This window comes from Perissodus microlepis, chromosome 20 (genome assembly GCF_051167445.1).
Source record: "Perissodus microlepis isolate ML-2025 ecotype Zambia chromosome 20, ASM5116744v1, whole genome shotgun sequence".
Taxonomy (NCBI): Eukaryota; Metazoa; Chordata; class Actinopteri; order Cichliformes; family Cichlidae; genus Perissodus; species Perissodus microlepis.
In genome coordinates, this window is record NC_140480.1 from 19,593,291 (window position 1) to 19,616,461 (window position 23,171).

General features: G+C 40.5%; 1 pseudogene across 1 annotated transcript; it reads left to right on the forward strand.

Annotated features, from left to right (window-relative positions):
- The first annotated feature begins 444 nt into the window (after positions 1-444).
- Positions 445-22,031, forward strand: LOC146364425 (uncharacterized; annotated as a pseudogene). Its single transcript, XR_014798872.1, has 5 exons — positions 445-744; positions 2,465-2,609; positions 5,233-5,411; positions 6,663-6,861; positions 21,583-22,031. The product of XR_014798872.1 is annotated as an uncharacterized LOC146364425 (transcript).
- Positions 22,032-23,171: the final 1,140 nt, after the last annotated feature.

Consider the following 23,171-nt stretch of genomic DNA (forward strand, 5'->3'; position numbering starts at 1 on the left):
ATTTTTTTGAAAAAAAAAAAAAAAAAATCTCCACCACCACGGCTGCGCTATGAATCCTGGGATCGGGTGGACCACGAAGGATTCATCCAACCTGTCCTTCACACCTGGGAAAAGGAGGCCACATTTGGAGGACTGGGACTGGCCTTCGTTGCCTCGCTGTGATGTAATCGGCCTTCAGGGATGCGGCCCCTGAACTGGGACACTGTATATGCCAGGAACCGGCACTGGTACAGAGGCTAGGGGGCCTAAACGAGAAAACCAACAGGATTAGGTTGTCTAGTCCTTGTTAGAATTGTCTCAACACATTTATTTTTATTTATAATATAAATGGAATGCAGTATGACATCACTGCCGAATGAATTCTTTGATCTCAATAAGGGGAATCAAACTTAGAAAATACAAAATATGTATGCACATATTTTACTTTACAAAAATGGCATGAACAGGAAGAGAGTTATGTTTACAGCTCAGTTTCCACTCCTTGGTGTGTTGCAGTTGATTTCACCCTGAGCATGTTTCATCATGTTTGTCATTCTAACAGCCGTCCTCTCAGGACAACAGAACCAAGTCATCTGCTACATTTTCAAGCAGAAATGGTTCTGTGAGGATAGGAGGGAGGCAACCGCCCTGACGCAGTCCTCCCCTCCTGCTGCCTTTTATAAGACCGCAGGTCTCCCAAAGCTGGTCTACACAGAAAGGATGTGCTCCTTGTGCTGTCTCCGTGCCAGACCACAGACACTCCAGGTAGGGCTTCGCCTCACTTCTTTTAGGTGGGACAGAAAAGAAACATACTGTATGTAGGTGGTGTTTTAAACATTGTTGCTTGTCATTATTTTCTTTTGTTTTTATTTATTTTTTTATTTTTACAAAGAAAAAAAGTTGATCTTTCTAAACTAAATGTTGAAGTCTGCAGAAGCACTACATTCCAGGCATCCATTATTAGCTAGTTATTAATTTCCTGAGTCTTAGTTAAAAAAACTGTGTGCATAACATAATTTAAGTAGTAAAATAAGTGAGAAGTAAAAGTAAATGGGGAGCTATCTTTCCAAGGCCACTGGTCATATTTCCTAACGCTCCCTTAACATTAGAGACAATAGTATAACCTGTCATTTAATTCTGCAGTCTACTCTCAACAATATCAGAAGATATGTGTTGGTTACTGAAGGTTATCTATCTGTACTGTACAGAATGTCTACGCTGACGTTGTGATTATATCAGAGATCATAGTGTTCCCACTTATTTGTTTTGTTGTCTTTGTTTAGTTAAATTAATCCAGTGGCCAGATTCAAACTGACAGTTTGGGTAGTGTGATTGGAAGGATGTTTGTTGTTTCAGTTCAACTATGGCCTAAAACAGCCCAAATGTTTCACTATTAATAAAATATTTAAGGATATCACTTTATTGTACAACAAAAATACCATTAATACACCATTCTGTTGTAAAAGATCATAAATAAATGTACAGCTGTAAGTATTTGGACAATTTTTTGTAGTTTTGCCTGTGTACACTGCCACAGTGGATTTAAAATGAAATAATCAAGATGTGGCTGAAGTACTGCTGCTTTAATTCAACAGGTTTAACCCATTAATGCATTTTCATACATACTGCCCATTTTCAGAGAGTCAAAAGTAACAGGGCAAACTAACATCATTTAGACTATAATGATAGTTCTTAATACTTGAATTAAAATCATTTGCAGTCAATGACTGCTTCAGGTCTCAAGCCCGTGGACATCAGCAGATGCATTTTTCCTTTGAGACGAACTGCTGGACCTTTACTGCAGCTGCCATCAGTTGCTGCTTGTGTGTGGGTCTGTTTGCCTCTTCATTAACTGAAAAGCCAGCAGCCATCCATGCCAGTGGCACAAAGATGCCTCCACTACGATTGTGTGCTGTCCCTCTTTGTTGCCAATATTTAATTTAGAAAGATGTTTGTGCTATGCTGGCTGTATTTAAATTCATGAAACCATGTCTTGTTTACAGACTTGGGTGATGGTTTGTCTTGAGTTTGAGTTCTTGCCTTGACCAGTGTGAAGTCGTTCTGCAGTCACCTGCTTAAGATGTCTTCTGTGGTTTTTTGGGGCATTTTGGTGTTACTAAGCTGCACAGTGCGTTCTTGCTTGAAGAGGTTCAAAAGTCACTCATGCAATGTCAACAGATTGCTGAATATCCATCATTATACTTTCAGTCTAACGATGTCTTCCTTTATTTGCATTGAGATTTCTTTGGACCTAATATTGAAACTTGCGCTGGATGGTTATTCAAAGGCAACATTCAGAATCAATTCCAGATCTTTTATCTGCTTAATTTGTCAGAAACTATTGACGGAACAGGCCTCGCCTTCATGTCAGTCAGTTTCATTTACTTTTTTAACATTTGGAGTGTCAAAAACAGAGGAATATGTATAAAAATGGCAGCATTTCCTAAACACCTTTCTCGTATTCTGGTTTTCTTCTTGTCTTCAGGTGCTGTGTGTGCAGATCTGCATGTTTTACTCCAGCATTTGTCTGGTAAGCTGGCCACTGTGCGCAGAGACAGCTAAAGTCCGATGTGGCTCTGACCTGCTCAGTGACCTCATGTTTGTCTGTGGGGACCGTGGAATCTATTTACGTGAGTCTGCCTCAAGTACAAGCTGTGGCTTTACTGTGAGTTTGATGCATCAAGCAGCAGGATGGGCCCACATTATTCAACTTACTTTAGTCATTAGTCAAACTGAGGAGTAGCAGCTTAACTTTTTTTTTTTAAACTAAAAGCCCCAGGTGTAAATCTGTAACGATGCACGGACACAAGTGCGCCAATGTGCTTAGTTTCCTTTTTTGAAGTTTTTTCACCTGTTTGTTCATTCATGTTTTGAAAGCTGCTAAGATGAGATACTAAATTAAACAACAAATTACCAATATTTTGAATGGTGCCACTATAACTACAGATTTATTATATGTATTAAAGGTTTGATAATAGCTAAACACACTGTTATTCTCCCTATAATGAGGATTTAAAACTAAATCCGATTAAACTTTAATTACTTCCACTGCACAGTACTCGTACCAATGCAGTTACCCACTGGACTTTTCACCTGGTTACCTTTGCTCTCTTCTAACCAAGGCAACCCTCTGCATCTGCTATCAGGCTGGTGGCAGTGCATCAAAATAGCAGCATACTCACCAGGACACTGTGCTTCTGTGTGATAGTCTTATTGTTAAAACAGTGTTATCTGAGAGCAATAAAAAGGTACAGAGAGGGAGCAGAAGCAGCTGCAGATATGCTCTTTCAGAAGCACTGTGTTCTTTGGCCTATATCGTGATTGTGCTAGATACTTTTGCATGTTTCATGTTTTGTTTATGCCAAAAACAGCGCGATAAATGTTCACAATGCCAGTACTAAACATGACTACATCTTGAAAGTAATGTTTACCATATTCACCAAGCTAGAGACAGTCAAAGGTCTCTTGAAGAAAAGAAACATTAGAAGTAACACTGAAAGAGGTTTTAAATCAGCCGTGTGAAGATAAATAGTATCAATTATTATTTGAAATCATCTGTAGATTTCATGTCTGTGCTCCAGAGGATAAATCCTGGTGATTTTAAATGCACTTCTTAAATGGCATCAGTAAAACACCAGGAAGGAATTAATCAGAGCATAAGTCATTTAAACTTCTAGGATGTTGATGTGGTCAGTCAGGTAGCAGAGGGTTTTTTATTGGTTTCAGCTGCTTTGGTGTTAATGAAATTAACAAAAGGTGCTCAAAGGTGCAGCAATAAGACAAGTCCCCAAACACGAATGGTTTCAGGCCACTGACATTTTTCCTCCTCATCTTTTCTGACTGTTATGCCTTTGGCTAGGTCATTGTCACCACTGGTAGCGTGAGGTAATACCTGGCACCAACAGAGGTTGCACTGTTGGATCCAGGTAACGTGGTCTCTTGCATCAAACCAGAAGGTTTGATGTGTCTCTCCCAGAACAGTGTAAAGCACACAGAAGAAATTCTATGAGATGGGCATTTACTCTAGCAGAGCTGGACAGGGGTACAGAATGGTCTTTAAACCATTTGCAGGACTGGTATCAGCTCCTTCGTGCAAGCAGGAATAGAAAGAGCACTGTCAGCTCTACAAAGAGCAGGCCAACAGGCCACTGGTAAGTGACAAAACAGAGACAGATTTAATGGGCCTGAGAGCCACCATCCTCTAGTGGGCCCTGTGCTCACAGCTGGGTACCCCTGGGGTTGGCCATAGAATACCAGAATTGTATTTTTCACAGATGAGAGCAGATTCACCCTGTGCACATGTGACAGATGTGAAAGGGTCTGGAGAAGCTGTGGAGAATGCTGCCTGCATCATCGTTCCACATGACTGGTTTAGTAGTGGGTCAGTGATGGTCTGGGAAAGCATGGGAGGGCCACACAGACCTCTACAGCTTAGACAACAACACTCTTGACTGTCAGCTCTTATGCTGGTGCAGTGGGACCTAGCTTCCCCGTGTGGTGAGAGTATACATATAGTTGCTAGAGGATGAAGCACCTGACCTAATTCTGATAGTACCAATTTGAGTTGCTACAATGAAATTTTGGCTAAATGAACTAGCCCGCCATATATTTTTCACTTTGGTTTTTGGGATGTCTTTGAATTCAGTGCATCTTTTTGTTCCCAACACATTATGGCCTGTATCTGTATAGCACTTGGCTTAGTCCCTAAGGACCCCAAAGCGCTTTACGCCCCTACGATCGCCCCTACGATCGCCCATTAATATCAGTATAGATGATTAACATGACTTTTGTCCTGTTGAGAATGTGTCCTGATGTGTTTTCGGAGTTGGGTAGTGCATTATGTTAAAATAAAATAATAAATGGACTCGTTCTTATATAGAAAAGTGTTTATCCATTTAACACACACACAGACAATTAAACCCAAATGAACACATCAGGAACAAGTCGGGGTTCAGCATCTTGCCCAGGGATACTTTGGCACACAGACTGCAGCAGCCAGGGATCAAACCACCAACCTAATGATTAGCAGACACGCTCTACCTCCTGCGCCGCAGCCACGACAGTTCAACAATGACTAAACTGTCCGAGCACATTTATTTTCTGCAGAGGAGGAAGTTGTTATGGCCACATAAGGAGACACAGTAAATTTTAAGCACCACTGTACTCTGTAAAGGAGATTTTGTTTTACTGTAAAGCTATTGATAGTTAAAGGAAAGAGAAGAACGTAGTGTGTGACACGTCTCTCTTCTGCAGGTAAAGGCTTGTGGTCTGGTTATGGCGCTCGGTCCAGAGGGAAGGGGATAGTGGATCTGTGTTGCCTGTCATCAGGTTGTGAACTTCATCACCTTGAGATGTACTGTGCTAAACCAAGGAGCCAGCAGACCACATATTCTCCATCCACAACAGTACATGCCACTACACAGCCAAATTTGGTAAGATCTCTGTTGTTTAAATAAGTTTATATACCTTGTATCCATCCATTGTCTTCACCTTATCCAGTTCAGAAGAACAGGGAGAAGGTGGGAGCTTATCTCATGGCTAAACATGAGGATACACCCCAAAGGCCAGACACAGAGAGAGAACCTATCATGTGTCCTTCACACGTACAGTCGGTTTAGAACGACCACTTAGCCTAACCCCCATGTGTGTTCAGACTGTGGGAGGAAGCCAGAACGCAGTGGATTTGATCCAGGACCTTCTTGCTGTGAAGTGATAGTGCTGACTCTGCACCACTGTGCTGTTTAAGTTCACACTTGGCCTTGAGATTATCAGAGGATTGATTATACTGGATCAAAGAGAAAAAAGCTGGGCCTTACCCCTAACTGGCTCATTGTATAAAATACAGTCAAGCGTGTGTCCTCAGTCCTTGCTGACCTTTACCAAAGTAGGTCACATTAGATCCCAAAGAACATTTGTAAACCAACTGTGGACTTAGTCTTCTCTCAGTGATCTGTGGTAGTACTGCAAGCATGTGATCCACAACTATTTCCATTTTTGATTAAATATCTAAAGATGGTGAAAAAATATGTTTATTTCAGAGCTGTGAAAAACACTTTCCTTCTTTTTCAAATAAGTGTGTTTTGTATAAGAATGCAGGAATATGTCCATATACCTACTGAATGTTGGACAGACTCAATATTACCATTTAATAAATATATCAACACTTAGCCAGAAAATCAGGATTGGGAGTTGTATTTGTTTTATTGTGTGGTTTTCCTCTAACACACCTGTCACTATTAAAGACATGCCTAACAAGTAAATCCAGACATGGTTTCAACTGGCCACAGACAAAAAAGTTTCATTTTATTGAATCCAAAACCACAAAAGCCACAAAGAAAAAGGCAGCATTCACTTTAGCAGAAAGTTTCACTGTCATGAAAGAGGAAAACAACCAGTTGGCACTACAGCCACTAAAGACTTATAAATGGTAAATGGCCTGTATTTGTATAGCGCTTTATGAGCTTTGGCCTTATGAGATGAATACTTATATTCCTGGATTTGTAATTCTGCAATAGTATTGCCAAGCTGGGGAAATTCTCTGGTATTGTGGTGATCCAGCACAATTTGTGTGAAGCAACAGAATATCAGCAACAGTGACCACGTAACACAAACTAACAGCTGTACTGGAGGCCTTAAGCTCCTCATTGTTTAATGAACTCTTTATTCTTATCTGTGTCTTGCAGTTCCAAGAAGTATTTCAGAAAAAACTTTTACAGTACCTGGGGCCTCCGAGCAGTCCTAAGAGGGAAGCATACAGAAGGAATTGGCAGCATTCGCTTCGGCACAAAGTCAAAGTTTCACGGTCACTCAGGAGGATGACTGCATATGAAACAACAAGTCAGCCGACTGCAGCCAATAAGAGCGCACTTTAAAGAATTATGGGTTTGAAGATAATATTTATTCCTCGAATTCTCCAACAGTTTTACCAACTCACAGAAGTCTTCTGGTATAAAAACAATCAAACAGTGTATGTGTTTGAGTATGTGCAGCGACCCAGACCTCTTATATGTTCATAGATAAAAGGTCACCTCAGAAACTTTAGAAATGTATTCAGACAGCAAACTTCCAGTAACACCACAATAAACAGCAATCCATGTATGGTTAAGGACAGTGTTTGGTTAACCCCTAGCCCCTTCATGGAGAATATTTGGTTGCTTGTTACACTGATTTAAAAAAAGAAAAAAGTTGATTTAGATTAAAACAAAAGTTAGCTCTAACCTCAGACAGGCCACCAGTAATTTGGTGAATAAGTAATGTTCAGGAAGAAGTTACTCCTTTATGTACTTATCATTATAGGCCTTCATATATCTTCACGTTAATGTGATCTGTGCAGCTAATGGAAATAACATTTGTGGGGAGAGAAACACAAATTTACAAGAAACAAATAACAGAAACAGAAGTGATCTACTCATAAATGCACAAAAATCTTAGATTTTTTAAAATCTATTTTGAGATGTTACCTCATCCTAGATAAATGCTTTTTCTTCTTTACTTACAGTAGACCTAACTCACCCACATCTGCTCTAACCCATGAAAATATCTTCAGCTGCCCGATTCTTCACTATTCTTCTGTCTGTGCTCGTCTCTTGGTGTGGTGTCTGTTAAGAAACATGTCAGCCACTATACCGTAGTTAATAGTTCTTATAAGCTTTTTTATGTACTCATCATCAGAATCCGAACACTTTGTTATATACGCCACCTTCTGTGGAGTCATTTGTAGTTCACACTTATTTCGATGGCACTCGACACTCTTGACTAGCTTTAATATTTGTTTGGGTAAAAGACCAATTTTATCCACTGTGTGTGTTTATTGTTTATGAACATATTTTGTGTAAATGTCTTTAAATGCATTCATTATTTATTTCACAATGAGCACGTAACTATAATAAATACTAAACCTTATTCATCTTTGGTGCTCTGTTATGTTTTACATTGTTTGGCTGTAAAAGTGATTTCAGGTGTTACAACAGAGTATTTTCAAATCTCACGACATTTTACGTTCATATAATTCTAATCAGAACTTGACACAACCTCCAGTTTCAGAGTAATCTTAAGCTGCTGGCTCATTTTACTTTGACATAGCTACAGTTATCACCAAAAGCCCTGAAGGTCATCTCGGGCCTCTGTGGATAAATAAAGAGCTGCAAGTCTTACTGATAGATTTGTGATTAAACAAAGTGTGCTTTCTTTGAGGCCAAGCTGAAGTTATAACCAGGTGTTCTATCTGCACAGGAGTGTCAGGAGCTAGAACTCTTAAGAGTGCCTCCTGCAGATTCCAGGAACAACATCGGAGCACTGTATCCGGAAGAGTGCAGAACCCTCAACTACACATGCCATAATACTCCCACCACCATTTATGATAGTTGATGTTTGTCCTTCAGATTAGGAGCCATTTCCTTTCCTTGACAATACTCATCTCCCCAGTATTTTGGTATGAGTTATCCTTGGTTTCATCTCTCTCCAGAGGCTCTTTTAGATGTTTTCTTCTACTCTGGCCTTCCTCAAACTGAGTGTAATCAGCAGTTTGCACCTTGTTGTCAGCATTCATTAAACCTCTCTTCATTGTAGACAATGATATGCCTGCTACCATCAGAGTGTTGACAGGTTATTTTTTCTCAACCAAGGAACGATTTTTGTAATAGTGCACATTTCAGGGCTTCACTTTTATTCAGCCCCTACTATAAGGTTTGAGTGTTGTCACATTGCCATTCAGTTTGTGGGTTACAAACAGAAAATGATACATGTATTCTTCTCATGTGTTATTGGACTGGATTATTTCAACAAATCGATGACATTTTGCCCGTTAATTATTTGTATCCTCCTGTAACTTTACTGTTTAAAGGGCTAAAACATCCAAAGTTTCAGGAGTCATTATAAGTCATTATAAGAAGTGTTGTGATTTGGAGAGCCCAGTGCTGACACAGGGGAACCACATGCTGTCGAGGATACCTACCTTGGCACGACACGGGAAACAAGTCAAACAAACGTCACAATAAAAGCATGCTATAAAACTGTAAGAATAAAACACTTAACATTATTTAAAGATATTTTATTATCACATGTGTGTAATATGCTTAAATTTGTTCATGCAAATACTCCCCATTTACATGATACAAACGTTAATTATGGAGTTCCACAGGGTTCAGTGCTAGGACCAATTCTGTTTACATTATACATGCTTCCCTTAGGCAGTATCATCAGAAGGCATAGCATACATTTTCACTGCTATGCAGATGACATCCAGCTCTATCTATCCATGAAGCCAGATAACACACACCAATTAGTTAAACTGCAGGAATACCATAAATGGCCGCTAACTTTCTGCTTGTAAATTCAGATCAAACTCAGGCTATTGTAGTTAGCCGTACAAACTTTAGAAACATGGTGTCTAACCAGATTCTTACTCTGATGGCATTACCCTGGCCTCCAGTAACACTGTGAATGCAGAAACCAAATCGAGGAAGTCTGTGCATCCCTCTTTATACACTTACACCCTCTTATTGTGTCCCCCTTATAAGACACAACAAAAGGAATCCCTCCTCATATAAGGAGTTGTTTAAACAGATAAACTAGTGGTGGTGAACGTGCATATGGTAAACGGACTGGTTCTTATATAGCGCTTTTCTACTCTCAAAGCACTTTACAGAACTTGTGCATTCACCCATTCGCACAAGCACATTTTCTTAGTGCTTTCTAACTAACATTCAAACTCCGCAGCGCAGCGCAATTTGGGGTTTTTGGCATGCAGACTAGGGGAAGCCAGCCACCCCAATATGCATATGACAGGTGTGTGTGTGCTGTGTTTAGCTGGTTAAGCATATGTGGTATGGCGCAACAGACTTACAGAATTCAACTACTGCATAAGTGTTCTAGCACGTTTCCATCAATCTCTAAAATTAGAAACATCCTGTCTGTGATGTGAGTGATGTTAAAAAACTAGTTCATGCATTTATTGCTTCCAGGCTGGACTACTGTAATTTATTATTATCAGGATGTCCTAAAAACTCCCTGGAAAGCATTCAGTTAATCCAAAATGCTGCAGCAAGAGTCCTGACAGGGACTAGAAAGAGATATTTCTCTGATATTGGCTTCTGTTCATTGGATTCCTGTTAAATTTAAAATCCTTTCTTCCAATGTAAAGTCTTGAATAATCAGGCTCCATCTTATCTTAAAGACCTTATAGCAGCAACTGCAGGTTTACTTGTTGTTCATATGAAATTTAAATAGATTGGTTGGGAGAGCCTTTGGCTTTCAGGTACCTCCTCTATGGAACCAGCTCCCAGTTTAAGAGACAGACATCCTCTCTACTTTCAAAATTAGGCTTCAAACTTTCCTTTTTCATAAAGTGTATAGTTAGGGCTGGATCAGGTGACCTGAATTAATTATTATTAATCTCTGGGTCTCTTCTACAGTTTGTCTTTTATCCCATCTTCCTCCCATCATCCCGACAGAAGGCTGCACTTCTAGAACCTCCCTTCTGGATTCCCGCCCTTTGTTACTACTACCCGAGCGTTGAATTAACCATGTTAGTGAAACCAGCTTGTCACGTAGAAATTCTGATCCTGTTAGTGTTGGTCAAATGAAACTTTCTTTAGCACTGAAAGGTTTATCACTTGAAGTTTCTTAACGCAGTCCTCTTTGGTGCCATCTGGTTACCAAAAATATGAAGTGCAGTTTGACTCTGTTACATGAAATGAACTGCTTGGTTATGATTATTCACTCTGCAGAGCTGAACTGACAGCTTCTGTTTAATGTCATGTGGCAGTTTTGTGTGATATCGGGCTACAGTTGTGGTGCTTTGAACATGTTTTTTTTTTGTGTAAAGTTGTTATATCTATTTGCTTGATACGTCATTTACATGAATAAACTTTCCTTGTTTAAACATGGTCTGGTCTCTCTTTATTTGTGACTTCTTGACGTTTGTAAACATCATAGATTAAAAACAAACATTGTAAATAATAATGTACAACACACTCTTATCCTATAATCTGGGACTCTCCACCATTAACTCTGAAGACGCTTCTCAGATGAAACGTCTTCAAGAAACTTAAACAGGTCAGCCCTGAGAACCTACACGGACAACAAACTCTTACAATAGGTTGGGCGTATGCTTGCTTTTGTAATTAACCAGTGGACATACACCAATATATAATATATTATTTAGTGTATTTCTTGTGTATGTTTTTGACCTGGGCTGGAGTTGTTGGTTGGCTCTATGTCTTTTTATGTCACACACTGGTTCACTCTCTCTCACACACAAAATCAAACTACAAATCCTGCAAACACTTCAGTCCCTTAGAAACCATTGAATCAGGTATTGAAATAGTGATGAACCGAATGAAGCTTCAGACGTCACTGATCACTTGACTCTAGCCAGACAAACAAAGCCTCAACACAGTGCCTCCAAAGCACCACGCTAAAGCTTCAGCTTCAAATGGCCCATCATCCTGTTTTTCTCAGTCCCTGCAACCTACTTGTTTTCTCCTCTGCCTAGAAGTCCTGGTGTTTTCCCTAAAAGAGAATTATCCCAGAGAGAACCTGTGGAGGAAATATCTGACCTGGTCTTGCACCAACTGGACCATCACTAACTGAAGCTGCCTTAGTTTACGATGAATAAACCAATGTTTGAGTCAGCCTGCACATTGTTGCCAGGGGTTGTTTGATTGTTGGGGCTTTCTCTCTATTATTGTAGGGTCTTTACAATATAAAGGGCCTTGAGGCGACAGCTGTTGTGATTTGGCACTATGTGAATAAAACTGACTTCAGTATTTATTTCATTTATGTATTATAACACATTTGGATTAAGCACACAGCTATTCCTTTATGTTGGTAAATGGACTGGTTCATTTTCCTGTTCTGAGCACTCAAAGTGCTTTAAATGACTCGTCTAATTCACTCCAACACTTACTACTTCACAAATGCTACCAATTACACATGATGAGAGAGCAACTCCAGGGTTAGTATCCTACCCAAAGATATTTGGCAAGCCTGGAGCAGCCAGGAATCGAACCACCAACCTTCTGCCCTACTCCTGAGCTACAGCCACTCCATGTTGGACAGCTTTTGTCTTGGACTAAGCTCACCATAGACAAGTTTAATCTTAGAGGAAATTTGCTGATTGGACTATTTATTCAGCAAATTCGGCATAAATGTAGCTGTTGAATCGCTCATGCATTTATTTGCTGATGGTGTGCTCTCAACTGTAACCCTGTATTTGATACAACTAATTCAGTTTGGCACTGCCTTCTTAGAAACATGTTTCAGTGCGTGTGTGAGAAAAGGCTACAGTAGCAAATATTTTGCCCCCCCCGTGTCTCCACAGAAGGGTAAGTGGAAGAGAGTGGATGGATTTAGTTACCATGGTCAGTGCTTCAGTGAACTTGCTGACCTGCAGATGGTGCAGAACAAACATCTTCAAACATTTTAATCATTTACAGGTTTGACAGTTTTTTGTGTGCTTGGCTCATGGAAACTGTTCCAAACACAGTCTGATACAAACAGTAATAGAAGTAAAGTAAAATAGTATTATTTATTAAACAATTCAACAACTATATCAATATTTGTAGTATCTAATAATAAATAAACCTCGGTTATGCAACATTTAGCTTGAAAATGTATCATGGTATGTGCTGGAGTGGCTATAGTTTTTAATTCTGTCAGTGCTCACAATCTATTAAATATTGTTAAATTCAGAGAACTGTATTGTTACTACAGCAGGTGCTAGCAAGTACGCTTCTTTTTTCAGATAGGAGGGTGTTTGTGACCTTTTGACATCATAACACAGTAACAGTTGTTCACAGTCGGCCTGATAAGACATGGAGGGAGCGCATTCTCCTTGTAACCTGCGTCACTGACAGATAACGATATTCGGTCCCATCTCTTCCCAGGCCGCCTGTTTGATTTGATTTTCATGGTCATGAGGGAGCTGTTTTTGTGAGTGGAAGACGATTTATGTTTGTGACATTTTACACAGTGGACATGTGTGTGACCAACAGACGTCTCACACATCTGCAGCAGTAAGAAGTGGTCACAGAAACATTGCTATACTTGAAGAGCACAATAAAAGTTTTTTTCAGTGTTTCACTGAGCAAAATATTTTTAAAGGGTTTCAGATTTATCTCTCTCTCTCTCTCTCTGGCTACATTTATTTATTCAAAATATTTATTGTTGTATTATGTTTTTGTCTAAACTTTTTAAAATCATACCATAATAACGAATCACTGAACTGAACTCAAATTAAATCTTTATAAACAAACAGATATAGGCGTTAATTTAGCTCGCTGCGATGAGCCATGTGGCTGAGAGCGACTGTCTCTCCTGTCTCTCCCTCTGCTCTCCTGTCAGCTCTTTGTTATCAATAAAGGCCAAAAAAACTGAAATGAGAAAAATGAACGTGGAAATTTCAAACCCAAGTCTGCTGTGTGAAATGTAGATAAACACAACTATTTTACAGCATCATACACATTTTTGTAAATATTTTATCATATCCGTTCATGTGACATCACTGAAGCTATGACACGGATATAATGTAAAGTAATCAGTGTTCAGCTTGTATAACAATGACCTCCTCCATAACACACTGGACAAAAGCAGTTTCAGCAACAGGTTCCTTCAACCTGGCTGTCTGAGGGAACCTTACAAGAGTTTGATTCTGGTAACAGTGTAAATTTGATGTCCCCTCTAAATAACTCAACACAGACATTAATGTCTAAACCCCTGGCAAAAAAGTGAGTACACCCCTAAGTGAAAAGGTCCAAATTGTGCCCAGTTTGCCATTTTTCCTCTCCAGTGTCATGTGACTCGTTATATTATATTTCCTTTTTTATTAGAAAGAGGGACAATACCTATTAATGAACATTTTAACAAATGTAAATATGCCAGATTATAGCCTTAGGCTAATTTCCACATGTAGACCCTCTGGCAGGTTGATGTTACACACAAGTTAATAGCAACATACAGAGACACTATTTATAGACCTTGTATATAGAGACAAGGACAAAAACAGTGATCACATCATATTAGAGCAAACAATGACAACAAGAATGGACAACAGAGGACAATATAGAAAACAATAACGCGTTAGCATAACAAGATCTCAGGTGTGAATGGAGAGGAGGTGTGTTAAATTTGGTGTTATTGTTCACACACTGTCTCATACTGGTCACTGGAAGTTTAACCTGGCACATCATGGTAAAGATTTCTCTGAGGATCTGAAAAAAAGACTTGTTGTTGTTACATAAAGATGGCCTAGGCTATAAGAAGATTCCCAACACCCTGAAACAGGATCCACTCAGGACAGGCCTTGCCATGGTCGACCAGAGAAGCTGAGTGCACGTGCTCAGTGTCATATCCAGAGGTTGTCTTTTGAAAATAGATAGTGCTGCCAGTATTAAATGGTAAATGGACTGATTCTTATATAGCGCTTTTCTACTCTCATGGAGTACTCAAAGCGCTGTATACAACATGCCTCATTTACCCACTCATACAAGCAGTTCCTTCTATATTTAATGGCAATCTAACCAGCATTCACACACATTCACACTCTGATGGACGCATCAGAGAGCAACTTGGGGTTAGTATCTTGCCCAAGGATACTTGGCATGCAGACTGGGGAAGCCAAGGATGAAACCACCAACCTTCCAGGTAGTAGCTCTACCAACTGAGCCACAGCCACCTCACTGCAGAGGTTGAAGAGTAGGGTGTCAGTCTGTCAGTGCACAGACCATACACCACACACTGCATCGCATGGCTGTCGTCCCAGAAAGAAGCCTCTTCTAAAGATGATGAACAAGAAAGCCTGCAAACACTTTGCTGCAGACAAGCAGACTAATGACATGGATCACTGGAACTTACTTGGTTCAAAATTTACATTTTGATTTCCATATATTACGTTAAATTTAAATCAGATTTGTTACATCTGTTTTTGTTTTTTTTGTTTTTTATAATTGCTAAAAAAAAAAGGTATTGTGCAATTTTATTTACTTTTTTCTAGGGTGTTACAGCCCTGGTCACATTTTAAATGAGTGTGTGAGTATGCCTCTACTGTGTTCTGTGCCTTTAAGAGTCTCTACAGGTCCTCCTTCTGATTGGGGAGCTGTTTTGGGCTGTTTTTGATGATGTTGTAAGTAGTCTTGTCCACCCCTTCTGAAGAAGAAGGTATTTATTTTTTGTATGTTTTCTCTTGTTAATTAAATTAGGGAGGTGTAGTTAGTGATGGTGTGATGAAGCCCCATGAATGTGTCGAATCTTCCCGGTTAATTACTTCATTAAAAGGCAGATCACACAAAGCTCAGTTAAACAGCTCGTTTGGAAGTACTGACATCTGCTGGTCATTCGATGTACAGCAGCCAAATGTGGGCTAAATACCAGTGGATATGTAACCGTAATGATGTCAGTAGCAGATTACCTACATGAGGTCCTCCATATATATATATACAATATAAATATACATACACACCCCTAACTACCAGACTGAATTAAGATTTGTGATAGTGTTTCAAAATGCTCCTTAACTCCTGATAGTATTTGGTGGCTCCAATCTGGTCGTTATAATCCTCAGAATCACCTCAGATCCAGTTCACATTAACCGTTAACGCGCCCCCCCCCCCCCCCCCCCCCCCGTTGATCTTTGGTCACATGATATTCTGAAGACTGATGCGGGCCTGGACACGAGCTTCATTTGCACTCGACACAGGCCTCGGGTCTTCAGTGTCAGACGTAACATCACAAGGCGTAGTGCTTGTCTTTTGGTTTTTGTTTCACGCAGGGCTTAGGTAGCATTTCTTTGGAATACCTTGTTTTGTTTTGGTTTTTTTGTTTGTTTGTTTGTTTGTTTTTACCTTTGCTCACCCTTGATTTTATGCTTTCAGTTTTGGTGGGGACACCCTTACTTACCATTGTGTTGCCCTCCTTTGCCCCTAGACAAGGACATGTCATGGGGGAAAGAAATCATACTGATGACATCAAAGTCTCACAAACTCTCAAAAAACTGTATGTCTCAAATATGCTACACTCAGTGTTAAGGAGTTAAGCATTTTACATTGAGTCAAGCTAGTGATTTCTCATAGATGGTAATCTGAAAGCGCTGTCTGAGCCTGCACCTGGGTCTGGTCCTGTTTTTTTGAACCAGACATGGTCCGAGCCTCTCTGTCAGAGTTTGTATTACTAGAACCCTTTTCCAGACAAGTGAAAAAAAAACAACACTTTTGTCCTACAGGATTAATAATAATGTTTAGTAATGTTTTGCCCACCAGGGTAGTGAGTTAGTCATGACTGCAGCCACGAGATGGCAGTAATGTAAAGAATGGAAACAGTCGAGGAGCTTTATGACAGCACTGACTGAGAAGAAAGGAGAGAGAACACTTTACTTTAAATGTTTGAATTTATCTCTATTATTAGACTTGATAAGACAAGCACTGCTTTCACTGTTCGTCTTAACAGAATGCCACTGGATAAAGGTATGTTTCTATTAGTTTTCATACAGTCACGGACATTGACATTAAGCATTACCCTTCATTTCAGTCAGTGGATGTTGTATATAAACCACAGGAATCTTTATGATGGGTAATCTGGTTAATATCCATGAGAACATACCTGGTCTTCATGTTTGAATTACATTCCTAAATACTTGTTTTACATTACATTTCTCTGACTCCTTTTTCCTGTAATGAAACCAGATGCATCAGGTTCAGTTCAGTTTTAACTAAGGGAAGATGCTGGTCACACACTGATGGGATACATTCAGCTTTGCCAGGTCTCATTTGTTTATGATTACCATTGTCTTATTATGAAACTGAATGTGTGTTTCATACACTTGGCTTGGATAACAGCCTCACATTTTGCACACTATCATTTTTTTTCTGCTCAACACAGTACAGCAGGAGGATTTTCAACAAAGGATCATTTCCCTACGAACCAGTGTGATATGGACACTGTGAGATATGTTGACATGTACATGGACTGTGAGGGAAAAAGGCGCACGAAAGTGGCAGGCAGATGAAGACAAAACGCGGCATAATAATACTTTTACGTTTTGCAATCTACAAAGGTTTGCACTTTGAGAATCAACTTGTGAGAACTGTGACCAATGTTCATGTGTGTGGGGAAAAAGTGTATAAAGTGCGTGGCAAGGGGCTAGTTATTCTGAGAACCCCTGCTGCAATAAATGAGGGACCACTGTATATACTTTCTCTATGATTATTGTATTCAACCTGTTAACATTTAATACAGTCTTGATAGAACCAACTGATTCTGCAGCAGAGTATCCCCTGTTGCTTCTCCTTGCTCCCCAGTCCCTGAGCTCCTGCTGCTGCACCCACAGGTATGTACAGCAAGCACTGATAGCTTTTTACTCGGTGGGATTCCCTTGTGATCACCTTTACTAAATATCTACAACCTGATTATATCCTGTTTTTTTTTTCAATGTTGAAAATTAAAATCTAGTAGCAGCCTTCTCATCTATTTTTGTTTTGTGCTGTGTTTTACAGGCCCACAGAGGAGGACAGCTCCGACGCAGATGAGGGTCCATCGGCGGTGGAGCTGGCCATCCTGGAGTCCCTGAAGAGGCCACACCAGTCTCCATTGGATCGTTTCCTCCTCAGCCTTGTTCCTGCTCTGGAGAGCAGCTGGGTCCTTTTTATTCCTGTCTCTCTGTAAATACTTATATTTTATATATTTATGTTTAATGTTTTTCTGTTTGAGAATTTTAATATTATTTCAAATAAATTTTTATAATGACTAATGTCTCAGTTCTACTACACAGCAAATGTTGGCACACGACTTGACACATGTAGAATTTATTTCATATTATACTAATGACAAAACATACTAATACAGTGGGATGCAAAGGTTTGGGCAACCTTGTTAATAGCCATTATTTTCCTGTATAAATCGTTGGTTGTTACAATAAAAAATTGTCAGTTAAATATCATACAGGAGAGACACACAGTGATATTTGAGAAGTGAAAAGAAGTTTACTGGATTTACAAAAAGTGTGCAATAATTGTTTAAACAAAATCAAGCAGGTGCATAAATTTGGGCACCACAAAAAAAGAAATGAAATAAATATTTAGTGTATATCAATGTGTGTGTCTCCTATATGATATATGGGCCTTTGTCTGGACGTGCTTCCCATCCAGAGCTCAACAGCAGAGAGGGAAGTTCCAGCGCTCCTGGAATCCCTCTGTGATGGACCGCCAGTCTCCAGGTGAAGGCACAGCCATGAAGTCGTCCACTAGACAGTCCCAGATGGCCGTCGCCACCTGGGGCATGATCTGGCACACCGACTCTGAAACTGAATGCGATGGTCCTGAAGGAGTCCCCGGTGGCAAGGGACCTGGACAAAATTGTTCAAAATTAGTATTATGTGTACTGCAGTTACAAAATACATTATTCAAATTCCAAAATACTTTTGTGATGTCAGATTTAAATTACAAAACATAAATCTTACATAAAACATTTTGTAACATAATACATATTAGATATAATTTAAAACAGTCAGTTGTGTTTTGTTTTAACTTTAACATATAATTTGATTGGTAGCAACTTTTACCACTACAGTGAGCCAATCACTCATAATTCCTAGACATGCAATCAGGTAGGAATGAAGTAAGGCATTAATAGAAATAAAGAGTTGTATGTTGACATGTAGCCCTTTCCTTGCTTAAATCATTGTTAATATTTTTGAAAAATTAACCTGTGATAAAACAGCTTATCAAGATAGAATATGCTAGATAGAACCATATAACTAAAGATGAACCAAACTGTTCACAGTTTTATCTAGCTCTCAGTTTTAAGAAAGGCTGGTGACCCCTGTTATAGAGTCTGACAGCTGCGGGTATTATATACAAATATTCAACTATACCAGAATTAAACCAGGTCTAAATAAAAAAAAGGAGTGAGTATCACTACAAAGATTAACCCACAGTGGTCCTCATACCAGTTTGATATCAGCAAACACCGAGAGCATACATTGATATGACACCACAGCCATGCTATCAATGCAAACACTGATAACAGCATAAATCGAATTAAATCGGGACTTGATGAGACCTTTCGAGTATCACTAGGAATATTATAAACAGTCGTCTCCATACCACAGTTTGCTATCAGTAAACACCAACGGCATTCACTGTTAGCATAGCACATCCATGTTAGCAGTGTATAAACGATAGTTTAGCACAGGGGTCTGCAACCTTTAACACCCAAAGAGCCATTTGGACCCGGTTTCCACGCAAAAGAAAACACTGGGAGCCGCAAATACTTTTTGAAATCTAAAATGAAGATAACACTGTATATGTTGTTTTTTTTTTACCTTTATGCTTTGTGTGAACAACTAAAGTAAGTAAGTAAAGTTTATTTATTAAGCGCTTTTCACAGACAGGCAGTAACAAAGCGCTGTACACAAATATTAAAATAAACAATACAATTAATAGAAATTATACACAATTTAAAAGATCAAATGTAAATAATATAAAGAATATAAAATATGTAGATCAACAAAAGGCTTGTTTGAACAGAAAAGTTTTTAACTGCTTTTTAAAAGAATCCACAGAGTAACTAAGGTGTGTTGCTTATGAAATCCATGAAGTGCTACAGAGAAAATGACATTTTATTTCTGTAATTAACACATTTTGAACTCTTAAAGAAATATAACAAAAGGAAAGACACCCAGCTGAACTAAAATGATCCATGTAGCAAACAAAAACTGTTCTGAGCTGCCACCCTTATATCGCCTTTGGGCTTTTGGAGCCTTGACCTGACTTTTAAAAAGTAATTGGAAAAAAAGCACTATGCTGCTAAAAGATGAAAAATAGATATTTGCAAAATTCCGCCTAAATATGTATTTTACCACGTTAATGTGTGTGGCGGGGCGTGGTCTGCAGTGCCGCTGCATGGGAGTCGGACGCACCTGAGCGGCACCCGCAATCACGCCTTGCCGCCTTAACGTCTGTGCTCTCTCTGCTGTTGTGTTGTCAAGCTATGAGCTGAAAAGCTACAGCCGGCTGTATGCGTACAGCAACCGAGTGTGAAAAGTGGTCAATAAAGAGATGCTGAAAAGCAGCGGGTCTGCCGTGGTACGAAGTCACTTTCATCTTTACGCAGGACTGTAAGCTGTTGTCTGTGAGGCGTGAGCGGTGTTTGTTTTTAACATAGTTCACGGTGGAGAATAGCTGCCGACATAATGTGGATCCGAAGATCCATAATTGGCCTACCCGGGGTCGAAAGTCTTGATAAATGCACGGCGTTTCGGCGGGTACACCGGCTTCCGCGAGTGTGACACTTATTTTGAGCGATGAAAAAATAATAAGATATAATTTTATTTTTATATTTCAAAATCACAATAATCTTCCAATTTAGAACTACAAGTTAAAAAAAGAACTAAACACAAATAAAATACACTTCAGCTAAATACTTCTAATTTATTTTCCCAAACCACCTGGAGCCACAAAATAAGGCCTAAAGAGCCGCAGGTTGCCGACCCCTGGTTTAGCATATATTAGTCACCTTTCTCACTCACTATGTATTAATAGACCTCTCTGCATTGAATCATATCTGTTATTAACCTCTGTCTCTCTTCCACAGCATGTCTTTTATCCTGTCTTCCTTCTCTCACCCCAACCGGTCGCAGCAGATGGCCGCCCCTCCCTGAGCCTGGTTCTGCCGGAGGTTTCTTCCTGTTAAAAGGGAGTTTTTCCTTCCCACTGTCGCCAAAGTGCTTGCTCATAGGGGGTCATATGATTGTTGGGTTTTTCTCTGTATCTATGAAGCGCCTTGAGGCGACTTTTGTTGTGATTTGGCGCTATATAAATAAAATTGAATTGAATTGAATTAGCACAGGTATCAATAAAGGACTACCGTATTAAACACTTTTACTAACTGCATGCAGATGGACAGGCACTCTGTAGTTGGTGTCTAGGCGGGCGATGCTTGGACCAACGCAGGACAGCAGGTCCTCAAACTGGGCGAGGGAAAGACGGTGGTACCGCTGAAAGCCGCGGTCGTCCAGGCGCAGCTCCTGGAGCAAATGGTGAAACTCACCAAACTGCTTACGCGATTGATTTGTGTTGGACACGCGTCGAGGTGCGAATGTGCACGCGTCAAATTAGGGGCGTCTGGGGCGTTTTCGCTCCCGTCTATCCCTTTCGGTGTGAACACACCGTTACCCCCAAGGAGCGTCAGAGACATTTTAAGGGGCGGCTATGTTTGTATTATGTTCAGTCAGGCCACTTTGTATCTACCTGCTAGCTTCGGTTAAAAGGCGGGGCCCACCAGTAACTGCGGGGGTACTGGTGGGTGGCACCTTTTCTTGGTCTCAGGTTCCCCGCATGCAGCTCTCCGCTGTCTTGTCTAATAACACCAAGACCTACTCTATTCAAGCTCTTTTAGACTCCGAGGCTGAACAAAATTTGATTGACAGCGGTCTGGTACATCTCCTCGGTATTAAAACACGGCTTCTAAAGGTCCCTGTTTCAGTTGTTGCCCTCAATGGTCAGCCCTTGCCCTCGGTCACCCATGAAATGGAACCGGTCTCATTAATTCTCTCGGGCAATCATCGCGAATTTATCCGGTTTCTTGTTTTCACGTCCCCTGATTCCCCCGTAGTCTTGGGTTATCCTTGGTTCGAGCGCCACAATCCCCATATCAACTGGGCCACCCGTCGTATAGAGAGTTGGAGCAGCCACTGTTTGTCACACTGTCTGCAGTCTGCTTTACCTCCTTCTGCGGCTAGTGCACCCAAATCGACACAAGAAGATTTGGACCTGTCGTCTGTGCCTGAGGTGTATCATGATCTGAGGTCAGTTTTCAGCAAACGTCGCGCTCTGTCTCTGCCTCCTCACCGGCCATATGACTGTTCTATTGAATTGTTGCCTGGAGCTTCACTGCCTACTAGTCGGCTGTACAACAGGCTCCGGGCTGGAGAGGGCTGCCATCGAAGCCTGTATTACGGAGTCTCTGGAGGCAGGCTTGATTCGGCCATCCTCTTCACCCGTGGCTGCAGGGTTCTTTTTTGTGGGTTGTGGCAGGTAGGAGGGCTGGCAGGCAAGGAATAAGAATGATGAAGCCTAGTAGGTAGCAGACCATGGAAGTTGAATGGGGAACCAGAGCTGAAGAGAGATCACGGCAGGATGTCAGCCCAGAAGACTGTAACAAGGAGATCTAGACACAGGGAAAGCACAGCGGAGGACCAAGCCAGGAGGCCTACTTACAACTGAAGGCAGCAGGATGAACTGGAATAGCAGGCAGGCTAGTTTAAATGGTAAATGGACGGTTCTTATATAGCTCTTTTCTACTCTTTTCACTCTCCGTGAATAGCTACCTTATCATGGTCGAGGGGTTTGTGTGTGTCCCAGGAATCCCCGGGGCTGTTGTCCCGGGACTTCTTCCCCTTGGTAGGGTCTCCCATGGCAACTTGGTCCTGAGTGAGAGACCAGACAAAAAGTTTAATCTTACTGGGGGACTCTCACACTCTTTCACAGCGTATCTTCTGCGTATCTTCTGTATTTTGGTAAAACAGCATCTTTAAAGGTGAGGAGTACTAGGGTAGACCCTCTACCATTCGCTCTCTTACCCATACAAACTTCAAAGGATTGGCAGAAGAGAACCTGCCACCTTCTTTTACTTTAACAAACACTTTAAATCCCTCCTCCTTTTTTTGAAGAAGATTCTCACTATCTGGAGAAGTATCTCCACACTCTTTCCTTTTGCCTCTGCTCCACCCTCCCACATTCCAATCACCTGCTGCAAGCATGAGGCTGGCTCTGATAGTACACAATGATGGCAGTGGTGGCTTCTTGTTTGCAGCTTCTTAATACTTCCTGGATGATAACCGAGGCCAAGAGGTAGGCCATGAGTTTATGGTTTACCAGGCCTGTACAGGCCTTTGGCTGAAACCTGCCCACCTCCTCTTGTCCTCCTGTACAGTTTATCAAATCCAATAACCATTATCCAAATCAAGTCCAATTTGTTATAGTTAATCAAACTGAAGAAACTTCACGCCACACACTCCCAACACCCTCAGCGTAGCTGTGCAGTGTAGTGAAGAGTGCAAGACTCGGCTGTCAAGCTGCATTTAAAGGTCAAAGGTCACTCTTTGAGGACGCCAATGTTCACATGTTGGACAGAAAAGACAGAAGGTTTGAAAAAGAAGTGAAAGAAGCCATCTATGTCCACTGTGAACGGCCATCTTTGAA